Source organism: Alexandromys fortis, unplaced genomic scaffold (genome assembly GCF_014885135.2).
Source record: "Alexandromys fortis isolate MF-2015 unplaced genomic scaffold, M_Fortis_MF-2015_v1.1 scaffold_24, whole genome shotgun sequence".
NCBI classification, from domain to species: Eukaryota; Metazoa; Chordata; class Mammalia; order Rodentia; family Cricetidae; genus Alexandromys; species Alexandromys fortis.
In genome coordinates this window covers 9,336,451-9,359,198 of record NW_026067906.1, presented here as the reverse complement: position 1 = coordinate 9,359,198, position 22,748 = coordinate 9,336,451, and the positions used below count along the sequence as shown (strand labels likewise).

At 36.9% G+C, this 22,748-nt stretch overlaps 1 protein-coding gene across 1 annotated transcript in view; it reads left to right on the top strand.

Moving 5' to 3' along the window:
• The window catches only part of Syt1 (synaptotagmin 1), a 497,193-nt gene that overhangs the window by 150,001 nt on the left and 324,444 nt on the right, over positions 1 to 22,748 (top strand). The window contains exon 3 of the mRNA XM_050135605.1: positions 14,518 to 14,583. The gene's annotated coding sequence lies outside the window, so the exon portion shown is untranslated. The remainder of the gene's footprint in view (positions 1 to 14,517; positions 14,584 to 22,748) is intronic.

The window sequence follows — 22,748 nt, the reverse complement described above, 5'->3', positions numbered from 1 at the left end:
CATGATGGAAGAACAGTAATAGATTTCCTGAGAGTGTCATATTAGAAGAGTTCTTCATGTGAATAGTACTCACACAAATATCTCATTTTTCATTATTCAGTGGTTTGAACATGACGCTTTTATGCAGGAAGCATTAGAAGACGTACGCGACTTTTGAAGTCCGACGTGGTAGTAGCATTCATTCTTATTCGTGGGTAATTTCTGCTAATGCAGCTATCAATTGTGCTTTCAAAGTGTTCAATGCCTTTGCCCTTGTGTGTTATGAGTAGGGTAGATTGCTTTTGCTTTATAGCCATTGTTAATGCGTTTGCAGATTGCATGGAAAGAATCTGAGAGAATGACTCCATACATCAGCATCGGCAATGCAGATTGTTTTCTTTCCTTTGCTTCTTTGATCCGAACACTATGCTAGTATGATGCATTGTACAAATAAGTTCTTTTTTAATGATTAAAGTTGTCCTGGGAAATGATAGTACTGGGGGAAATACATTTTTTTTAAATTTCGCAGAGTCAAGCTACAGAAGTGGTAAAGAAAATAGAAGATAAAACCAAACATTCACTTAGCTCTCTTCTAACTATATAGATTCAGAAATATTTGCAATTTCTGACTTGGTGACTGATTCAAACTCACTTGTAAAATTAGTGTAATTAAAATATTTTCCATGCATATAATACTATTCTCTAGCTAATGAACCCTGGATGAATTTTTATTTATTTAGACGTGCTATGTATGAATACACAAGTTTACAAGGTAATTAGAAGTTAATTAATTAGTTACAGCTGCAATAAATGTTTAAGAACTCCATTTTGAATAGTATCTTGCCCAAAGCACTAAGAAATTTTATAGTAATACTTTTGCAAATAAAGATAATTTTATAACTAACTGTGCTGTCAAGATAACGGTTTTCTATTCAGTTCTGGAAAGAGGTATCAGCCAGATGTTGAGTTATTTACCATGTACACAGCATCAGTTCTAATACATTTAAGTCTACTTCTTTCTTTTTCATATCAGAGCTAATTGCTGTCCACACTTTTATTCTCTGCATACACTTGTCAATGCTAGATACATACTAAGTCTCTTTGAAAATTATTCCCATATTACTTAATTTATTAAATATTGTTAAGCAGGAGTTTTTTAAAAATGTATAACCTAATAGAATACATTCAACCAGATTCTCTTTCAAACACAGAAAATGTGGCTTTCCTTCAGGGACCAGGTGTTTCCAGGACTTGCTCGTCAACAGAATTTAGTTTGTATATATTGGGAACTTACCCTAGTCTGCCTCAAGCAGAGAGTTAGCAGTGGGTTTACCTCCTCACTGAGTACTTCGCCTTCTCAATTAATTTTTTTTTTTGAGAAAAAGAATTCCTTCAGGTGTTTTCCTCTTTGAATAGTGCCTTGCCCAAAGCAAATATTTTGAGCAATGAAATATTTTGAATGAATACATGTGGTGAATGAATCAATCACCTTGGAGAAGCAATCACTCTACAAAATAAACATGAATAGTCTTTTGTTTCTTTTTAATTAACTGTTAAGACTAAATGATATTTCAACTTTAACTTGTCTTAAATGTATGGGTGCATATTCTTTATTGACTAGATTTATATAAGATTGGTTGATTCCTTACTTATATATCATGTCAGATAATTACACTATATTTCAATTATTGTCTCTGGAGTATAATAACTCTAACAACTGCTATATACATTTGAATATATCTCTTATTCATGCATACTTTTAGAAGTGTCTATCTAAAATCACCTATATGTAGGTCAATAATATACATTCATTGTGGTGGTTTGAAAAAGATGTTCCTCATAGTTTCAGGAATTGAATCTTTGGTCCCCAGTTGGTGGAACTGTTTGGGTAGGTTTAAGAGGAGTGGGCTTGCTGGAGGATATATGTGTCTGCAGATGGATTCTAGTTCCAGCCACCATGCTTGTGACTGAAATGATTCCTTGCTATACTGGTGATGGACTCTTACCCTCTGGTACCACAAGCCTAAATAATCCCTCTCTACACTAAGTTGGCTTGGTCATCATGTTTTTATCAAAGCAACAGGAAATATTTATCTGTGGTTACAGACATAACTCAGTAGTAAAATGCTTGCTTAGTACTAGCAAGACTCCCAAGCTTAATCCCCAGCACTTCAAATACGAATATAAGCAGAAATATAATTTTTAAGGATTTATATAGTCTCATAAAATCTAACTTACATAAGCTTTATATATAAAATTTAGTTTGACTGGAATAATCAAGATATTTTTAACTATATTGATACCCACTTAATGCCATAATTATTGATTCTTCTTATATTAAAACTGTTTTTAAGCCAGTCTTCAAGGACTTTCCTGTGAGATGTGTCTTCTGGGAGGATCTGTAGCTACATCCAGAAAGTTTCCCCAACATGACTGTCCAAATGTGAGCTGAATAACAACACCAATGGACATGTGTAGACAGAGGAAAAGAACTACTGGCAACAGAGAAAAACCTGGAATGAGAGAGATGGTCTTCCCCAAAGAAGAGCACACTAATTGGTTGTCCAGTGCTAATGGTCATCCCTGAGAACATACACACAAGTAACTAAGTAATGCTAACAATTGGTGAAAAATGAGGCTACGCATACTAAAGAGCATTGGAAGTGGTTTGTAGGAAGGTTTGGAGAGAGGAAAGGGAAGGGAGAAATGTTGTTAATTATGTTATGATCTCAAAATTTAGAAAAAGACTTTTAAAAAGCCAATGCAAGCATTTTACTAAGGGAGATAAAAGTAACATATCAAATATATTATTCCTGTATTTGGTTCCAACTTGCAATTTTAAAAAAAGGTATTGCCTTAGTCAGTGTTCTATTGTTTGAGGAGACACCATGACCAAGGCGGCTTTGAAGAAAGAAAGCATTTACTTGGGGTTGCATACAGTTTCAGAGGGTCAGTCCATTTTCATCATGGCATTGAGAATGGGTGAGGACTGGAGCATGGTGGCACGTATGGAGCTAAAGTGGTTGCTGAGAGCCACATCCTGTTGCATGGGCAGCTGACAGAGAGAGGACGACCGTGGGTTGCTATGAGGGCTTTGAAACCTCCAAGCCCACTTTCAGTGTCATGCTTCCTCCAACAACACCTCATCTACACCAAGACCAAACTTCCTAATCCTTCTAATCCTTCCCAAAGCCTTCCAAATAGTACCACTGTCTGGTGACTAAGCAGTCAAACATATGAGTCTATAGGGTCATAGTTATTCAAACTACCACAAGTAGACAGTTTTGAGTGGTAATAAATTGTGCCTTTGTGAGCCAGGTCTCCCCTGTCAGTGTACTTTATTGGCACTTGTTTATTTTTTAAGAATGAACGTGAATACTACGCCATACAGGAAGAACCGTTTAGGATTGTAGGCAGTCTGGTTTTAAAAAGTACAGGAGACTTGTCAGTTTGTAGGTTGCTTTCTACTTCACCAGTCTGTTGATTCCAACTCTCTGTTCAGGTGACTTTCCTTGAGAGTTGTCTACTATATGTCCCTTATGATAAACACATCACAGAATTAATTCTGGCTCTTTATCTTACTTACTGTTATTAATATAAAAGCAAATGAGTAAGATATAAGGTACAAGGGGTAGCATTTATCAGACAACTGTAGGGAGGACAGAGTGTAAAACATAATATGTAATAAGATGCAATATTCTACTTTTGCAATTCCTACCCATAACAAATATAAAGTATATACTCACAAAGGGAAAAAAATCTACCATGACACTTTTACCATCTGTGATCTCAAAGAGTATTGAATTCACTTTATATATCTCTGTATAGGGTTAAACATGTTTTACACTTAAACACATAATGTCATGGAAGATAATTAATTTCTCCATATCCACATAATGACAGCCGTGAGTAATAAAATAAACAGCTGATGAAGTTTGATTTGAAGCTAGGCAGACGAATAGGTGCCCAAATGAGACCTGTGATTCAAAGTTGTAAAGATGGTAAAGTTTTTAAAAAAATGTAGTATCTAGGACGATCCAATTACTAATTTTTATTAAACATTTTCATACTGTGAAACCTGTAGCTCCATTTCCTAAATAGCTGGGCTATAAAAGAAACTCCATGGCCTGCATGCGCAGAAATAAGATGGAGCATTAAGATTAAGTCCAAGTGCAATTGAAGACCTGAGTCTGCTGTGCCGCCAGAGGAGCAGAGAACATTGTCAGCAATACAATGCTATTAGTATGTAGAGAAAAACACTGACGGGGTGCTTGGAATTCATTCCGCTCAACTGGTGTTAATTCACAATGTCATACGTGCAGGACAATGTGCCAAGGATTGTAAATTGATTGTAGTTAGAGAGATTCTCTTGAGCCCCCTCCATTGCCCCAGTACTAACTAACAGCTGTAACAAAGAGATGTCAGTGTAGAATTAGTATGCTGAGTGGTGATGGTTGTGATTGTAATTGTAAAGATGGGGCTATGACTTGTGCTCTTTTATATACCAGAGAGCTTCTAGAATGGTACCTTAGAAAAGTTGTTGAAATTTGCCCACGAGAGACACGAAACCTTCGTTGCATGGGAGGCCGCCTCCAGTTTTAACAATAAGACTGTGATTCTTGTTTGTCTCCAGCAAGGTTCGAACTTTCCATCAACCTCTGTCAACCATGTTGTACCATTCTTAATGTAGTTAGAATTTAAACTATTTAATCACCTTCGCATCTTGGTTTGGATTGCTCTTGTGAGTAAAATTACAAGCCCACATTGGTAGACGCCATTGAAGTTGTTAGGGTGAATTATTATGTGGTAGGGTTTGTTGTTGGTGTTCTCGACTTCAAGAGTACAGAAACGGTTATGCTAAAAATAATTTTGTCCTTAAAAGCTAAAGGTGAAATTGGAATAAGAGATCATTCATGGGATACTTTACAAATATATGTATATATATGCACATATACATATATATATACACACACAAATACATATATATACACACATACACACACACACACACACACACACACACACACTGGCTATAAAGCATGTAATTCCAAAGTAATTATAATTTCACATTGAAGGTTGGTTTCCCATTGAGCTCTACATCAGAGAGCCCCAACCCAGACCTTTACAAACCCTGCATAGAGCCCTATCTCCCAGGAAATCTGTGCGCTCCATAGGAATTACTCTGATATTCCTGATCATATTCTTTTGACAGTGAAAATCAGTTGCCTTTCACATTAGACATCTGAAGGATCAGAGAACGGGAGCTGAGAAAACAGCTCAGCCATGTCATTGCCCCACTTGATCGGCTTGTATTTTGTTCATTATTTCATTTCATGGGTGAAAGGAGCCTCCCTTTCATACTAGGCAAAATAGTGTCAGTTTTTAATGCGAAATTCTATTGAACCCTGCCGCAATTCTCAAATGGCCATGCACCTAACTGCTGCTTCAAGAAAAAGAATTAGTGTGAATTATCTGTATTCCCCGTCCTAATGGGGTAGTCTCCATTTCTTCAAACCATCGTCGTTTGCCCAGACTTCTTCTCTGAATAAATGACTGGTTTAGAATTTTGAAGGATTACATTTATGTTCATTCTAAGGGGAAAAAATTAATTGAAACTGAGGGGTTGGGTCTTCTGTCTTTAAGAGCAATGCCCTCCTACACTTTTACTTTCTGCGCATCCTCTGGGTGCATAATCTAAAGTCCATGGTTCTGAAATAATAACTGAAAACATACCCAGTTTCAGAATTGAATTTCATCATCTTCTTTGACAATTTTTCATCTAAATATGAAGTGAAACTTTTTCTCCCAATTTGGGGCGGAGGGAATGTTTTGGGTTTGATGATTTGTTTGTTTGAGACAGGCCTCAGTATGTGGGCTTGGCTTTCCCATAACTCTCTCTGTATACCAGGCTAGTCTCAAACGCATACAAATCTGTGTGCTTTTCCCTCTCAAATGCTGGAATTAAAGATGTGTACCACCATGCCAAACAGTAATATATAATCCATCCAAAGTACATTTGAATTTTTTTCTTCTAGGGCTTTTGGAATGGAACAGTTACCCGTTTTGTAGAGAAGTACAAACTTTTCCTCTACATATAAGACCATTTGAATCTGTTGAATAAGTTGGCAAAAGACAGTTACTATAACCAGACATATAACAGGACACAAACCATACAAATTTAATTGATCATAGTTTTACAAGACAGTGGAGTTCTTGAAAGACCCAAAGACACTGAATGAAAAATCTGTTGCTGGGCTTGGTTTTGGTAAAGCCTGGGTAGCTATGTAAAACCTGGTTGAACAGAAAGCGACTAATCCAATAGTGATAGCCCTAGGAGCAAAAGTTATGAGCAAGCAAGGGCGCTCTGAAGCTCTTCCCACCCACAGGGCTGGCCCCTTTTAGAATGTGGAATTTATGACCTAAAAAATCTAACAAAGCAACTCAGAGTGTTCTGTTGTGCCTGTCCTTTACATAGACAAACCAGAGCAGTTTTACGGCAATGCTTTTAGGTAGTCTGGTTTTAGGGAAGAGGTTGTCTGTTTTCTATGACCTGAATTAAAAAAGAGAAGTTGGAATTTCTGCAGCTTGCCTTTGGGGACAATGAGCAATGACAGGATTCAAGGAAAACTTGGCTTCCAAGCCTTGACCAGAGGATCTTTTTCCTGAGATCTAACAGTCTAAAAAATGTCAAGTGTAGCTGTTTGGTGGGTATGAACTTGTGCTTCCCAGCCCTGTGGTGATGATTTCAACTTTCATTCACGACTTATTGACTGATTTTGAGACAATAAATCTTTAGGGCTCAGTGACCATTTAGTTTTATTTACTACCAATATTATCTTTTGGGAACTGTGGAAATATATAACCCATCATTTAAAACACGCGTATAAAAATGTCTTCTATATCTCATGATAAATGTATCCTGAGAGCCATCTGACTGCATGGAATCTTTTTCCCATGGCGAGTAATATGCTTTGTTAATTTGCGAACTGTTTAATTTAGAAGTTGTGATACTGGGCATGAATCACATTGTGACTACACTGATATGTGGGTCTAAGTCCAAATATTTAGAATGCAGTTAGGGATTATGCTGGTTTAGAAATGGATGTAACAGTTCATTTAAAAAGAGAATATGAATGTGAAAGACATCAAGGAGAGTAATATGATAAGGAAGGATTTGGAGAAAGGAAGGGGAAGGCAGAAATGATACAATTTATTATAATCTCACAAAATAAAATTAACATAAAATCCACATTACACATTGCTTAGAAAGGTTTAATTTTTAAAGGCTTTATTTAGTTCCTTAGCTGTTAGGTAGATCCAACTACTTTCACAAATCCAGGATATCTCATTAAAGCCATAGATTGAGTTCCTTTTACTACATTTTCTACATGTATTGTAGAAGCCGTGATAATGACAACCTTTTGCCAATGGTTTCAAGATGATTCGCCCAATCCATGATAGATAAAGACATAGAAAATTGGTTTTCCAACTTCTCCAAGTGCAGCAGCAGCAGCTGCGGCACCACAACCGAGTTGCTAGTTAAAAACTGGATTTCGAGCCGGGCGGTGGTGGCGCACGCCTTTATTCCCATCACTCGGGAGGCAGAGGCAGGCGGATCTCTGTGAGTTCAAGGCCAGCCTGGTCTACAAGAGCTAGTTCCAGGACAGGAACCAAAAGCTACGGAGAAACCCTGTCTCGAAAATAAAAAAAATAAATAAATAAATAAAAAACTGGATTTCGATCCTGACAGAACTGAATTTAGATCCTGGCTCCAACACTTACTATAAGGAAGTTGTGAATTTCACTTGCTCATATGTAAATCAAGATATTTAACACCTACATCACCTCAACCCTGTGACGCCGGGTGTGATAAACACATGCGTTCTACTGAGTGTGTGTTATTAAGTAGCAGTAACAATTTTTTTTAGCTCTGTTGCTTTTTCCAAACTAGGCGTGTTAGCACTTACAGGATATCCTGAAGAGGCTAACTTCTATCATATAGTTTCTGTGGTGCTCAACAGAGGCAGACCAAAGAACCCTTCCTCTACTGCTATGGGATTGTTGTGGTTGACCTAGCACTGTAAGCCCTATACCTGGGTACCCTGGCCACCACAGGGGATGGTGCTGAACTTCACACAAAGCACAAATGATGAAGCTACTGCCATACAACTGGAGATACCTCATGCAGTGTTCTAACGTCTCATTTATATATAGTCTCCAGCACAGTGCTGGTTTTGAATTTGTAGCAAACCAGGTCTACAGAAATCGTTTTCTTCTCAGCAACCTAAGTTTTGGTAGAGAATTGCAACCCCACCCTCCCTAGTGAAACACCCAGGAAGTCATGAAAGCGAAGTCAACGTATCTTCATTTCTTATGGTCACACCATCTTCTGTCCTATCATGAAAGGTATATTGTTTATATAGTAAATTAGAACACTATGTAAAGATATCTACAGACTTTCAACTTTCCTTATAAAAACTATTCATAAGACTAGAGCTGGCACTCAGTGGCAGAACATTTGCCTGCCTTGTGTGAGACTCTCTGTTTTAGCTCCAGCTACAAAAATTAATAAGCCAGAAATAAAGCTCTGAGCTTGGACCTCTTCTTACAAGTCCTATTCTCCTTCTGTGTTCCTTTTCTTTTGCACATCTATTACCCGAATATCCTCTAACCCACAGATACAAGTGCCGCATCCAAATATGTATTTGCTACAGTGGTCTAGGTTTGAATATAAACTCCTAAGACATACTCCACTCTGTTCTAAAATGGCTAAGAACACAGCCTCCTCCTCTGTCACCAGTAGGTCAGATCTCAATTTCCAGAAGTCCTGTCATATCTTTGTGTGCTTTGAAGAATTAGTTGGGCTTTTGTCATTAAAAATCCATGTTCCTTTCACGATCAAGTAATAACCACCATGACCCATCTTTCCAAAATGCCTGTGAAAATTGGACAATGATTAACGAGCCAAGATAGGGACTTTTAAAATCACCAGTTAGGCTTGATAATGGAAAGACATTTGTGGTGGCTGCCAACATTCCTATCCATGTCTGAACTCAGAGTATGCCCTTTTTTTTTCTCCACCTATATGGAATATTGACTCATTAAGTACCTCAATTAAAGGAAACATGGACATGTATGGTATGTGGCCAGCTCCAGTTAGAAAGACAAAAGCATCACAGCTGGAATAGAGACATGGAGCAATTATGTGTTATGTGTATGCATTGCTAAATGGTGTGATAGAAGGTGGGATGAGATGACTGATCAGAACAAAAAGACACAAGGAAACCAGTATTCGGACAGAAGATACCGTGGATATGATGCTCAAACTCAGCTGAGTTTGAGACTGGTCCAGGGAATTTATATACAACAGAGCTTCTCTTCTCCAGGATGGGCATTCCCAGTTCTGTAGGGTACACTAGCAGTTGTCTAAGCTTCTGCAACTTGATGCCTTGTTTTGAACACATTCTCTTCTCTCCAGGACTCAAGATAAGGATGCGAGCGAGGTATGACGTCATTCTAGTTATAAATAAAAATCAGCAAGTACAGAGTTCTTTGTCTGCATATCTTTGTCAGTTGTCCATGTAAATGTCACTTCATACAAAAACCATAAGCCACCCCTACATAAAAATCTTTTATTCAATAGGATTTATTTTTCATTACTTGAATGAATGCATTACTCCATTATTCATCTTTTCTGTTTTCCCCCGATTCTTTTCATGTAGAACTCATATCAGAATATTATCTCCTACAAAAATGTTCCCAACCGACTATTTTACTAAATAGAACTCCATACAGCAGTGTTTAGAGCTGGGAGGCACCTTAGAGAATGACCTTTTCCCTCTTTCATTTCACAGATGATGAAATTGGGGTCAGAACAGATTAAGTGATTTGCCTAGGGTCAAACACGGGATAGAGAAGGAATCAAAAATGTATAAGATGAAACTGGATTTTACTTTTGTCAATATACAATATTGTTCGCCCAGCAAACATTTATTTGTGTGACAGGAACTATTCTTAGGAGCTGTGAAGCCAACCGAGGCACCCCTAGGCACTCTGCAGCTTGTGCTGTTTATGAGTCTGCAACGATTTCCTCTCCTAGGTGTGTGCAGTGGGATGCCCCGCCCGATCTTTTGTTATAGTTTCATTTCTTTATGCCTTGATAGTGCCCTTATCTTTCCTCAGCCCCAATTAACTTCTCCCAAGTTTCTCGTTTAATTAATTCACATCCTTCTCTTCAAGGTACAGACTGGCTCACCCAATTTAATACCATTCTGCCTCGTTATCATCCCCCCCATTCTAAAACAATTATTTTGAGTGTAATGAAAATGTTAAACACGGTGAACCCAGCGTGTGATTATTATAACTCCAACTGCCAAGAAATGTTTTAATATTTGTTGACTTGGAAAATAAAGTGTCATAACAACAAAAGTAAGTAGCTCCTTTATCGTTACCCTTCCTTTTTCTTCCTTGTTGTTGAACATTTGCTTCTATAACAACTAACACCGGCTCTTAGACACAATCCACATAAATGGTTATCAAAAGAGTTAGAGGAGGAGGAGGAGGAGGAGGAGGAGGAGGAGGAGGAGGAGGAGGAGGAAGAGGAGGAGGAAAATAAGTTCCCTTATTCTAAAATCTTCTTTTTCAAACAAAATCTATACTGGTATATTTTTGCCTTTTTCTATACCTACAAGAAGTACCATAAGTATGTGCCATGGTAGCATTTATATAGGAAGCATTTCTTAGTCCACTGCTTCACTTGATAAATTATTTATTTTTCATTGTCTAATACCATCTAATAAGCATTAGCTTTTATAATTAAATACAAGGCAATCCTATACTTAATGAACAGCCTAAAATTAGTCACAGTTCTCTGTAATAATATAGAACTAGTAAAAATGGTATTCTGCTTCCAAGTGATGTATTTTGAAGATAGTTTTATTGTCTATTGTTTACCTTTGTTTCTCTGTGACTTTAAACACTTAACAAAAAGCTCCAAGAACATTACACGTTCCCATATGCCCCTGTGTGGATTCACCAATTGTTTTCTCTACTGTCATCTTTCTCTTGCTCTTTTCTCTCTGTAGATTATGTGTATGTGTCTATATCAATAAATATGTATGCAAAACAGTCTATTTAAGAGTAATCAAAAATTGTGCACCATGTGTGATTCTTATTAAAAGACCATTTATTAAATTAAGCAACATACAGCATGCTTAGGCATTTTAAAAGTCTACAAGTATCTTAGTTTTGCACTGAAGACTTGGGATGTCCTAACTTCTTTCTTTATTGAATATTTCAGTTTATTTTCTTTAACCAGGATATATTCTTACATTGCAAAGAGTAGTTATCAAAGGTGGGCATTTTCCCACTGACACGCAACCATTGCCTAATTTACAGCCCACAACTAAACTGCGTTATCTCTGTCAATGGTGTCGACAGCGAGTTGTTGCTCACCCCCACCTTTAATCGTGCACCAAATCTGATCAGGCAATGCGTTCAGATGTGCGATGTTTTGTTTGCGTATCTAAAAGCTTGCATCTATTCAGTCTGTTATGACCTGAATAATGGTCTGTTTTCAAGTAATATCTGCTTGCTGCCTGTCGTTCCAAGAATCTCTGACCAAATCCCTTGGGCTTAGAAAGATCTGTGCTAAGAGCATTGCGACTCAGCCTTACAACTCCATCCTAGCCATGAGTTTCAGCAGCTCTGTCCGATGTGGTCCAGGAGAGAAAGCTGTGAGTGCATCTTACAGTGTTGACACATAAAGCTTCAGGACCACTCTTCTCTTGTGAGTCACTTGACTTAGAGCTAAAGAGCTAGCATTTGTAGGTACCTCCTTGCCAGATTTCAGAGTGTACTCCAATTTCAGCCCTAAGTGAATACGTAACAGGATGCAACCTTAGTGAAAATTTAAGATTAATAACTCCAGAATGCTTGGGATTTCTAAAACTAAAGCTTGTACATAATTGTTGGTTTTTGTCATTATGGAGAATAAGTATATTTTTAAAGCTTTATAGCTGCTGCTTCTATATCTCCAGTATTAAAATTACTCATGTTGTTTCCCTGACCACAAAAAAATGGCAAGAATGTAAAGTTTATTCATGGTGTCTAAAACATGTAAGGTTTGGCTTAATTCTGTAAATTGCATTATCATAAGAGCTACAAGTTAAATGGCTCACTTTCTGTCTGCTTCTACCAAGAGCAATTTGAGTCTCATACAGTTTTTCTTCCCCTTTGTCAAACCTACGTCTAATACTAGATGAAAATATCAATAACACCTCATCACCCATGTTGACTTTTAGTATATCTAATATTTTATGAAAAACCTACCAAAACAGATATTATTATTTAAGTGCCATGCCAAATCATAAAAGAACCAAGCCTCATTACAAGAAATTAGCTGAGTGGACCAGAGGATTAGGATGGCTTTACTTCCACCAGCATACAGATAAGTGATGAGCTGGCTACGGCAATGATGTAGCCTGCCTTTTGGTTTATGTTCCCTCTAGATTAAAGAGAAGGCATTTATACATCCAAGAGACAGGAACTGGCTACCATAAAAAGAGTGTATATAACCATATTTCGAGTATAGATTAAGTATAAAATAGTTATTTGTGCCCTACAGTACAGCAGGCTTACCCATTTATCCTTGTGACAGATTATGTATGTAAAGCCAAAACAAAATCAAAGCCCTGTAGACAGAATACGTCACAAAAGCTGTTTAATCCTTTTGTGACATCCCTTAGGGAAGCCTGACCCTTGGTGAGTAATAAGATTAGGTACATATACCGTCAAATCATCTCATTTATGGTTTTTGGTGAAATGAGGTTTTTTTCCTAACACATTTTTCTAATTTCTTACAAAGTGTTGCATGTCACCGTCTCTTCATGTGTATGCACAGAATCTTGCTGTAGGTTTTGCGTCCATAAAATATGGCAGTATACTCAGACTACGTACTCAGATTTTACATGAAATTGACTATGTCTTGAGATCGCATGTTTAAGAGGGAGGTCGGGTAAATGTAAGTGCGTCCTCACATTAAGGTTGCTTGTGAATTTTACTAGAAAACAGTCGAGTTTCAGGCAGCAATCAAAAGGAAGCAGACCCTGGAGACTAAACTGCTGAACAGATGCTGTGAACGTGGCTCGGGAAGCAGAGCTGTCACTTCGGATCTGTTCCACTCAGCACCTCTGTGGGCCAGGAGCGAGAGAGGCTGTCATTGTAATATTTTCATAGTTCTAGCGAACAGACCGGAATGCCTATCGGAACCCCATTTTTAAATATTTTTTTTGTGGTCTCTTGGCTTCAAACTTAACATTCTGAGAACTAAAAATAATGAGAACTTGTTGTAACCGGTACTTTTCTTCAATACTGATAAATTTTCATTTGTGAATTTCTAGCTTGTCAAACCAAATCAGAAAATTTTGATTACTTTTTTTACTGCATTAAAGCAAGTCTGCTATTGACTCTTGAAAAGGACTTTATATTATTATTCTCTGAAACTATATTGAATGATGTACATTCATTAGTATACTTACTTTTCTCCTAATGCTGGATAGGTTTGTATGTCTGTATACATGCATGTTTATAGATGTATTCAGTGTGCTAGAATAGGATTAGATTGTATCTAGACCACAATTAATCTCTGAAAATAGTAAGATAGTCATGATATATTGAATATTTTCTAACTCCAAGAAAATGTGTAAGATTGATTTGTAACACTCATATAAATTTTTGTTATAGAAATAAGCATGAATGCTCTGGAAACCGTATGAGACTTATGAAACTACTATACCGATTCAATATTATCTCTGATTTCTTGTTCTCATTGTAATCTAAAGCACTATAAAGAGCATAATCTTGTGATTTACCTTTTATAAAATGAGTATGTAAATTATCCACACAGTTCTCATCCAAGTTCTCAAACCAATTTTAACATTTTATTTTTTTTTGTACTGATGGAGGAAGGTCATTGGCTAATAAAGAAACTGGCTTGGCCCATTTTATTGGTTAGAACATAGGTGGGTGGAGTAAACAGAAGAGGATGCTGGGAGGAAGAGGAAGTGAGGTCAGACTCTGCTCTGCTTCCAGAGAGACCCGACAGCTCTGCTCTCTGGAGCAGAGACGCCAGGCTCCGTTCTCTTAGGCAGCTCTGACCCAGGATGGACAGAGGCTAGAATCTTCCTGGTAAGCGCACCTTGGGGTGCTTACACACATTTCTAGAAATGGGCTAATCCAGGTGCAAGAGTTAGCCGAGAAGAGGCTAGATAGAAATGGGCCAAGCGGTGTTTAAATGAATACAGTTTGTGTGTTGTTAATTCAGGCATGAGCTAGCAGACGGCCGGGGTGCTGGGGATGCAGCCCCGCCGCTCTTATTTCAACACTGTACTATATTGTGTATACTAAATAATCATGAGAATGGCATACTTTGTATTTAGATGGATATATTGCAAGAATATAAGGTAGAAATATCAGTAAAACTGATGTTTTATTTAAGACAGTCTCAAGTGATTGTCATATGTCCTGTTTTTCTTTTAGATTGAAGAAAGGAGATTCTGAAAGAAGCAAATACCCCGAAATATTCCGGAACACCCCAGCAGAACAGTAAGTTCTTTAATGACAAGATAATTATACCAGAACTTCTGCAAAATTAGATCATCTTTTACACAAATATTTACCTTCCTAATTTTTAAGATTAGAAATCAGAATAGCTAGCAACTAATACTTTCTGAAACTCAATTTTGATTCACTAGAGTCCACTGGAAATGATTTTTTTCCTATAATTCTCTTAGATAAATGGGAAGGTAATCTGTACACAGAAATATTTGGGTTGACTCCATATATTTTTGAGTAACATTGGACCATTCCCACGGGGACGAATTGGGACGATAGAAAAAGCACGAGTGATGAATTTTCTTTTATGTGATAGAAAATTTACTCCTCTGGACAAATTTGAAAGGTTAATAGGCATGGCTTATTTACAGTCATTAAACATAATTGTGTCAAATAATAGAAGTCTTAAAGTCTGCATTTTATTCTCATTATTTCATTTCTTTCTAATCTTCTCAAGGCTTAACTGTGAGATGTATTTCCTTCTTTAGCTATGACTTTATACCAGCAATACTTTTTCTAAATACATTTTCATTAAGCAGCATTATGTATATCTTGATGCTATCACTTTGATTGATTTGCTGACAATATAAAGGTTCCTAAGATGCAAAGAACTATAAAATTTGAGTGTGTGAATATTAAAACCAGTAAACTAGAGAATTAGCATCAGAATCAATATTAGTGACCCACATCATATGACTTTAATAGTATGGTTGATTTAAAAAGAGCTGAAAATGCCATTCCTCCAAAAATATCTACAAGAATGTTATCATTTCTCACCTTCTAACTGTAATGTCATTGTGAAGAGTTATCAGTGACCTTTCTTCTGATCTTTTTTATATGTACTTGATCTATGGCTTGAGTAGAATGATAAAGCTCTTGGTATTTTCATTTGTGAGTTGAAGTAGGATTTAGTGAAGTGCCTATTAGAAGGTTCACATTCTTATCATGAGACCTATTTATTTATTTGGGATAATCCTGAAGAAAATAGTTTCCAAGAAAGGAATTTGTGCCTTTTCTTGGTGTATTACTTCTGGTTTAGGGCAGTCATAAATCTCAGCTTTTGAGTGTTGACAAGTGTATACTAAGTTACTGGGAGATAGACACAGAAACAATGAAAACTCTGAGTCTAATCTAAAAGTTGTGTGCTTTTTTTGAGACAGGCCTTCTCTGTGTGGCCCTAGCCTTGAACTCTCTCTGTAGACCAGGCTGGCCTCGAACTCACAGAGATTCACCTGCCTTTGCCTTCTGAGTACTGGGATTAAAGGAGTGGGCCACCACTGCCCAGCTTAAACTTGTATGTTTTTTTTTAAAAAAATGTAGTTTATTCCATTTATATATTAATATATTTATGGATAAAGTACTCTGATAAAGTGAAATGATTGGAAGATAAATACTTTACTCTTTAAAGACGTCACTCTGTCCCTATTGTTATTGTGTCGACTAAAGCATGGAACTTAAGTGCACTGGGTAGTGCCTGATATATCCTAAAATAATCACATCAGAAATAATAAAGTTCTTATTATCTGCACTAAATAATAACATAAATGTAAGAGTTTTAGCATCAGAAAGTCAGACAAGCTCCTATAATAATGTTGCCTTAAAGTTCATAGCTGAAGAAAAGAAGTTGATAATTAAAATATTACAAGAAAAAAGCTTGGAGTACAGGCATTTATATTTTGCAGAAGTCTTGTGATTAAAATAAGGACTCGGGGATAAAGGGCTGCTGAAATTGTTTTTAAATTATAATTTGCTTCTCAACCTCTAAGTGCTTAGTAACACTGTGAAGAATACCATGGTCCACACTCACTGATTACATTAGATAATCATAATAGCAGAGAGGAGACATCGAGAAATCATTCAGACACTCAGGCATGCTCCTTGGGAGCTAGTTGTATTATCCTAGATTTGCTAAATCTCACTAAATACCTGTGGGAGTTGATGTTCTCACTCAAAGAACGACTACTATTAATGGCTTCTCTTTCCTGGGATGACGGATAGAGTGTGAAGTTTCCATTCGGGTAAGAAACGCTCTCCTAGAAAGAAGACTATAACCAAGATGTTTTCTTTCTGTGGATTACCAGAGAATCAATATTCTTTAGAAATGACACTCACGGGTTTCATTGAGTGAAATCTTTCATTATCAGAAGTAATAAGTCACGGTTAGCCAATGTGTGTCTGAGTGGGGTGTGAGGGTGGCAATGTGGCATTTGGACTAGCATAGTGCCATAGGGCTTGCAGAAACACACAAGGTCTCTAGCCTAATATCCTCATTTTACCAACTGTCCCCTCTAATGTATGGAGAGTAAGGCAGGCTAGCTCCTTTACCTGAACTCTTTACCTATCATAACTGAGAATTCTAGTCTAATAGGTCAAATAACATTCACTATAAGTGCATATAGAGAGAGATGGTGGATGAATGGATGAAATACAAAAAAGAGAATGGGGGGAGGAAAAAGGAGAGGAGAAAGAAGGGAAGGGAGAAGGGAAATGAGGAGAGCCATTTATTGGGCTTTTATTTGTTTAGCGATACTCTGTTAGACATAGGATTTGTTTCATTTAGTTATCAAAAGGAAACTTATTGTCCCATGCTTTCACAGATGATAGAAATGAGGGCTAAGTACTATATGAAGTCAACCTCATTTGTAAGCAATAGATAGAGTCACTGTTAAAAATCGGTCTCCATTTTTCCCTTCTCTAGTTACCATGTTTGCACAAACTACATGTAAAGGCGAGGCATTTTTTTTTATCCTCCTACATAAATGATGGTTGGACAGGACTAATAAAAAAGAAAAAGAAAGAAACGGAGTATTTTGGACTTATAGTGAGTAATGATCTTCTCAAGATACCCATCTTATAAGCAGTCATCAAATGACTTAATATTTTATTCAGTATTTTATTTTCAATAATCAAAAATGTATTTTTTTCCTTTGTTTAAAATAGGTTTCCTATAGTCATTGATTTGGGGGGGGGAGCTAAAGCGTATTTCCAAAGCAAGGTTTTTTTTTTTTTTGGAACACCAAAGAATTTTCTTCAATAGATTTATTGCAGCATACTAGGTTTGGGAAATTCTGTGGGTTCAAATCCCAGCTCCTACATTTATCAGCTCTGGTATTTAGGGCAGTGTGTATATAGCAGCATGATTTTAGCCCTCCACTGAATGCCTGTGATAAGTAGTGACTGGGAGTAGATGGGCCATCCTTGATGGGGGTCTGTTTGGTGGAGTTAGCACACTCTGCATCATAATTTCTTAGACTAACTACTTGAAATAATCTAGTCCATTTCTAGACGTGTGTATTCATTTCGGATTTGTGCTTCCATGCACATTTTCTTTTGTTCTGAAAAGCTTCATCCTCCACGATTCTGAAAGCTACAGGAGTTGGAAGGGAGATTCAGGGGAAATTCATGCAAGTATCATTTGTGTTTTAAAACGTATTGTGTAAAGTTCAGAGCTGCAGAGGTTAAACAAAATGTCTCAGCTCTCTGAACAATCAGCAACCAGTTTTAATCCTCTGTGTTTCTCATTGGGTGGTATTGTTTTCCTTTGTAATTATAAATATGCTCTTCAAGTCCTGTTCCTACCACCTGCTGATGCTATATCTCCAAAAGGAGGGTACAAATTCTACCTTCGTCTCCTCTACAAAAATGAAAATAGCTTTTGTTTTATAGGTTTGTATACGAGAATGACAAGACATGTTTACTAACTACTCATTATAGATGTTCATATGACAACATCAGTAAATAGTAATTTTATGATTGCTATTAATGTCTCCTTTGGAATATCAAAGGGATCATTCCTAGAAAACTGTAGAATGTTTACACATCTGCATGGGCTAAATAAGAAGGAAGCAATGAAGGGAGAAAGAGGGGAGGAAATGGCTGGTCGAGAGCCTCTTTGAAACCCTTAAAGCAAATGTAGGTGGTAGACATGGAAGGAGTCCATCTCCCTTTCCTAGCACAAACTCAAAGTCTTTGATTGTTATCTAGGCCCAGTAGTGAGCTGATCAAGAGGCACCATGATGCAAAGGGTGCTGGGAAGGCTTTCTCCCTCATTACCAAATTATTGCATGGAGACTCCTACATCGCATGTCACACCTGTTACAACTGTCCAAAGTGTGAGGCAATTTGATGCCATTGCCAGGCACATTTCGTATATACATACAGCAATTTTGTGTGTGGTATCTGAAGCAAAAACTACAGAATTATCCTTCTACCAAAAGTAAATCTCAGATACTAAAATTATTCATTTTTATAGTGTGCCTTTTTGATAAAGAATATTTACACATTTTATTAACATTTTGGTACTCCAGTTATCTTCATTGAGATCTTTAATCGCCAAAATAATCTTTTTATACCTTCATGAGCACTGAGTACTAACCCCTCTCCCCATTCAGTGTCAGATCTTATGCCTCTGATGTACCCCAACTTTAAAAATCACAACTTCCACTTCAACAGAAAGTAAATTCACTGATTTTATTATTATTATTTTTTCCTTAAAGTTTATCTTTGTGTTTTCCTTATACCAAAATACATAGAAAACAGAGCATAGGATCCGCTGTACATCTGAACAACTTCTGTACCTTGCTCTTATGATTTTTTATTCTGCCATTATTCTGTTTTCTATTTTCACATGAATCCTACAAAGATAATTTTTGTGGATTTATACAAAATGTTTCATGCCAAGGGAAAGCTGTTGGAAACAAATGTTCAAAATACATTGGCTTGTATCTCATATGAGACGCAAAGTCATAGTCTATGAATTTTCAGTAGCTTGAGATGTATTGCAGAGAATAGTTCTTGGCAGTCTATTGGGAAGCTGTGATTCTCTTATGTATTATATGCTCATAGGTAATACTGACACTATTCTCTTTATCATTTCTTAGGTAATTATTGTTTATGAGATGTGTAATATTTCAACTATAATGAAATTTTTCCCTTTGAAATTCTAAATATTGTATAATTTTAGAAATTATACTTTTGAGCATGAATATGTCTCTAAATTTATCATGTCATTGTATTATAGTGATCATGAACTTTTTTCTCTGAATCCTGCCTATTGGCATAGCTCTATAAAAATGAATTTCCACAGTTACATAATGCTGAATAATTCCAGTCTCGAGCTACATAAAAATTAAAGAATTATCAATGTGGTTCATCAAAGGCAAAGCCATAGAAAAATTTATCATTAAACAAAAAAGCTAAGAACCAAGAGAAATGGGCAGAGCAGTCTTGTGACAGTGTTACATAACAAATCCATTGAAGATATTAGCTCTCGTTTCATAAGATGGGTATTTACCCAGAATGGCCCCACAGTAAAGCTGTGAAAATCCACAGTTCACACCCAGACACAATATTTATAGCTTGGGGCCTGGGGACTGTGAGGGAGAAGCAAACAGCAACGTCTTTCTCCATTTCTTGTAACCTCATCCAAAATTTGAAAAGCATCTCAGGTTGATTACTCACATGGCCTCTTTCTTTCTAACCTTTGCTGTATTTTTTTTCCTGATATAAATCTACTTCAAACCAAATATTCTTCCTTAGTCATTCTGTCCTTAAAGTGGCTCGTTTGTCACGTATCATTCCATTGGCCCTACGTTTATCCTGATGGAAATGCCCTTTGCAGAGGCTGTGGAGAAAGTTACAAAGCAGTAACAAAGTGTAAGTCTTCATTTCCCATCATCCCATGCATTTCTTCCTTCCTCCCTTTTCCCACAACTGTCAACCTGAACAGACAACTGTGGGCAGAGATTTTAGGTCATGTTAGGACAGGACAGAAGCTGCTCCTTCTAGGCACCATGCCTCCACTGCCTAGTGGTGTTATTTCATTGTCTTCTAATCCTCTGCTTTCGGGCCCTGAAGATCTTTATTTTAATATGAATACATTGTCTCATGGGAGAAGCTTTTCAGGAAGGTAGAATGGACTAGAGATTACCTATGCTTTTGGTATGTAAGGTAAGATTTCAATACATAGTACATGACTAAGGCCATACATCTGCATCTTAAGTACTCCACATATAAAATTACACAGTAGTAGAATAAAAATATAATTGTCCCTCTATATAAAGGAGGACTTTTTTATTTTTTAGACCCCATTTGCAACTGAAAACTCAGATTAGGTAAATAAACTTGAACTTTTAATGTGCAGCTTTTAGCATGACTTTGGGCACAAATATAACTAATATGGCTTTGATATTCTAACCCAAGTAGAAATAATTGAGAAATGTGGGTGCCCTTTCTTCTGTACCTGTGTCAACAATTATGGCCATGACATCATAGGTGGCCCAGTCTGTTTCACAAAGTTATGCCCACCTGTGATCTGGGAGCCCAGCCAGTGCAAAAGTCTTCTGAGAACTTATTGCAGCAGTAGAGGATGCTATTAACTGAGCCCGTACTCCCTCCTGTACCCTTCATGTGCCATTGCCTGTCTGGGAGGAGTCCTGTCACATCCTCTTTTTCTAAAGGAGGACAGTGAGATACTGAAGTACAAACTGACTTGCTAAGACTGTACACATATACATTTAGAGACAGATGCTGATCTCATTCTGCAAAATAGCTAGACTCAACCTGAGGTCCTGGGCATTCTGCAGCTTCTTCTGTGGGTATAGAATGGAATGATAATGTGATGAATGATAATTCATTATCCCTGCAGTATGTACGCTTCTAGGTGTGTGTGGTGAGATCATCTTTGATCTCAGATCTCGGAACAACAGGGATCTCACTCTCCAGTGATCTAGTGGTGTTGGCTCAACCCAGATCTGTCATAGCAATGCACTCATTAAATGTCCTCACGCCTGATTTCTTCCTCACTGGAGCTACGTTAAATGCACGCCCTAAACAGTCCATTATAAACCCTTTTGTTTTCCAAAGCTGTATCTCTGGCATTGCACAAGTCCATGATTTATTTGAGACAGTGTTTAAACTGTACTAAGATATATAGAAGGAAAGCGTTGCCATTTTAACTGTGTTTGTATGTACAGTTCAGTGGCATTAGCCCCACTCACATTGTTGTGCATGCATTTCTGCGGTTCGAAACCCAGACACACTTAAGTCTTCAGTTCCCAACAGCTTAACCCAGGGAACTTCCGGGTTCTGGAACACAGAACATTCTGCTTCTGTGACTTTGACTGCTCTCAGTACCTCATAATACTAGAATCACTTGCCATGCAATGACTAGCTTATCTCATTTAGCATAGTATCAAGTTTTATCCATTATGAGTATATATCAGAATGCGCCATCCCCCCCCCGTTCTGCACACTAACTTTCTCAGGCCTGTACACGCCCCCTCTAATAATCTCCTAAGCAGGTTTAAAAAAAGGAGTATATATCAGAGGGTCTTTTTTCCAATACATGTAATTTCACCTTGTTAATCTATTCAAAGTATAATTTAATAATGTCATCATATAAAGTAGACTCTTACTGCCAATTCCATAAAGAATATGATTAAAATACAGAAGTATAATACATTCATAATTTGTAGGATATTTCTCTCATTATAGCATAGCTTCTGAAATTAATGACAGAAAAATAACTCAAGATAGGCAATCAGCAAAAGTAAGAGATTAGTTTGATAATTAGGACCTACGAATCACAAGTAACACATTTTAATGTTCAGATTGGAATTAGCCAATCTTCCTTGACTATCTGCTTTATATACTGATAGTTCCTTAGAAGATTTTTTTAAAGCTAAACGGACTTTTGTTTTGACATTTTTCTAACAATAAATAGAATAGTAAGTGAAGTGTTGATCTAAAGAAGAAATGTAAATGCCCCACAAATGCTCCACATCAAGTTTGCTGTTTTTGGTTTTAGTTTTACTAAGATTTATTACCTGTCTATTTTATAATGTTATCCAAGATTACTTGGAAATCTTAAAATCAATACAAGGAAAATGACCTATTCTTTCCTCTCCTTCGCATTTTTAACAAGTATTCTTTATGTACTTCATAATATTTTCTTAGCTAGAATTTATTGGATATAAAATACTCACATCCATATATATATATATATCTTTTGATACAAATGTTACCTTTATTCTGTAATGCAAATGTAGCAAATTTATAAATAACGAAGCTGGGGATTTGAAAGGTTAAGTGACTTCCACAGTTAACAACTGTCAGAATCGGAAAAGGAGAACAAGGCTCTTACTCCATTAGTCCAC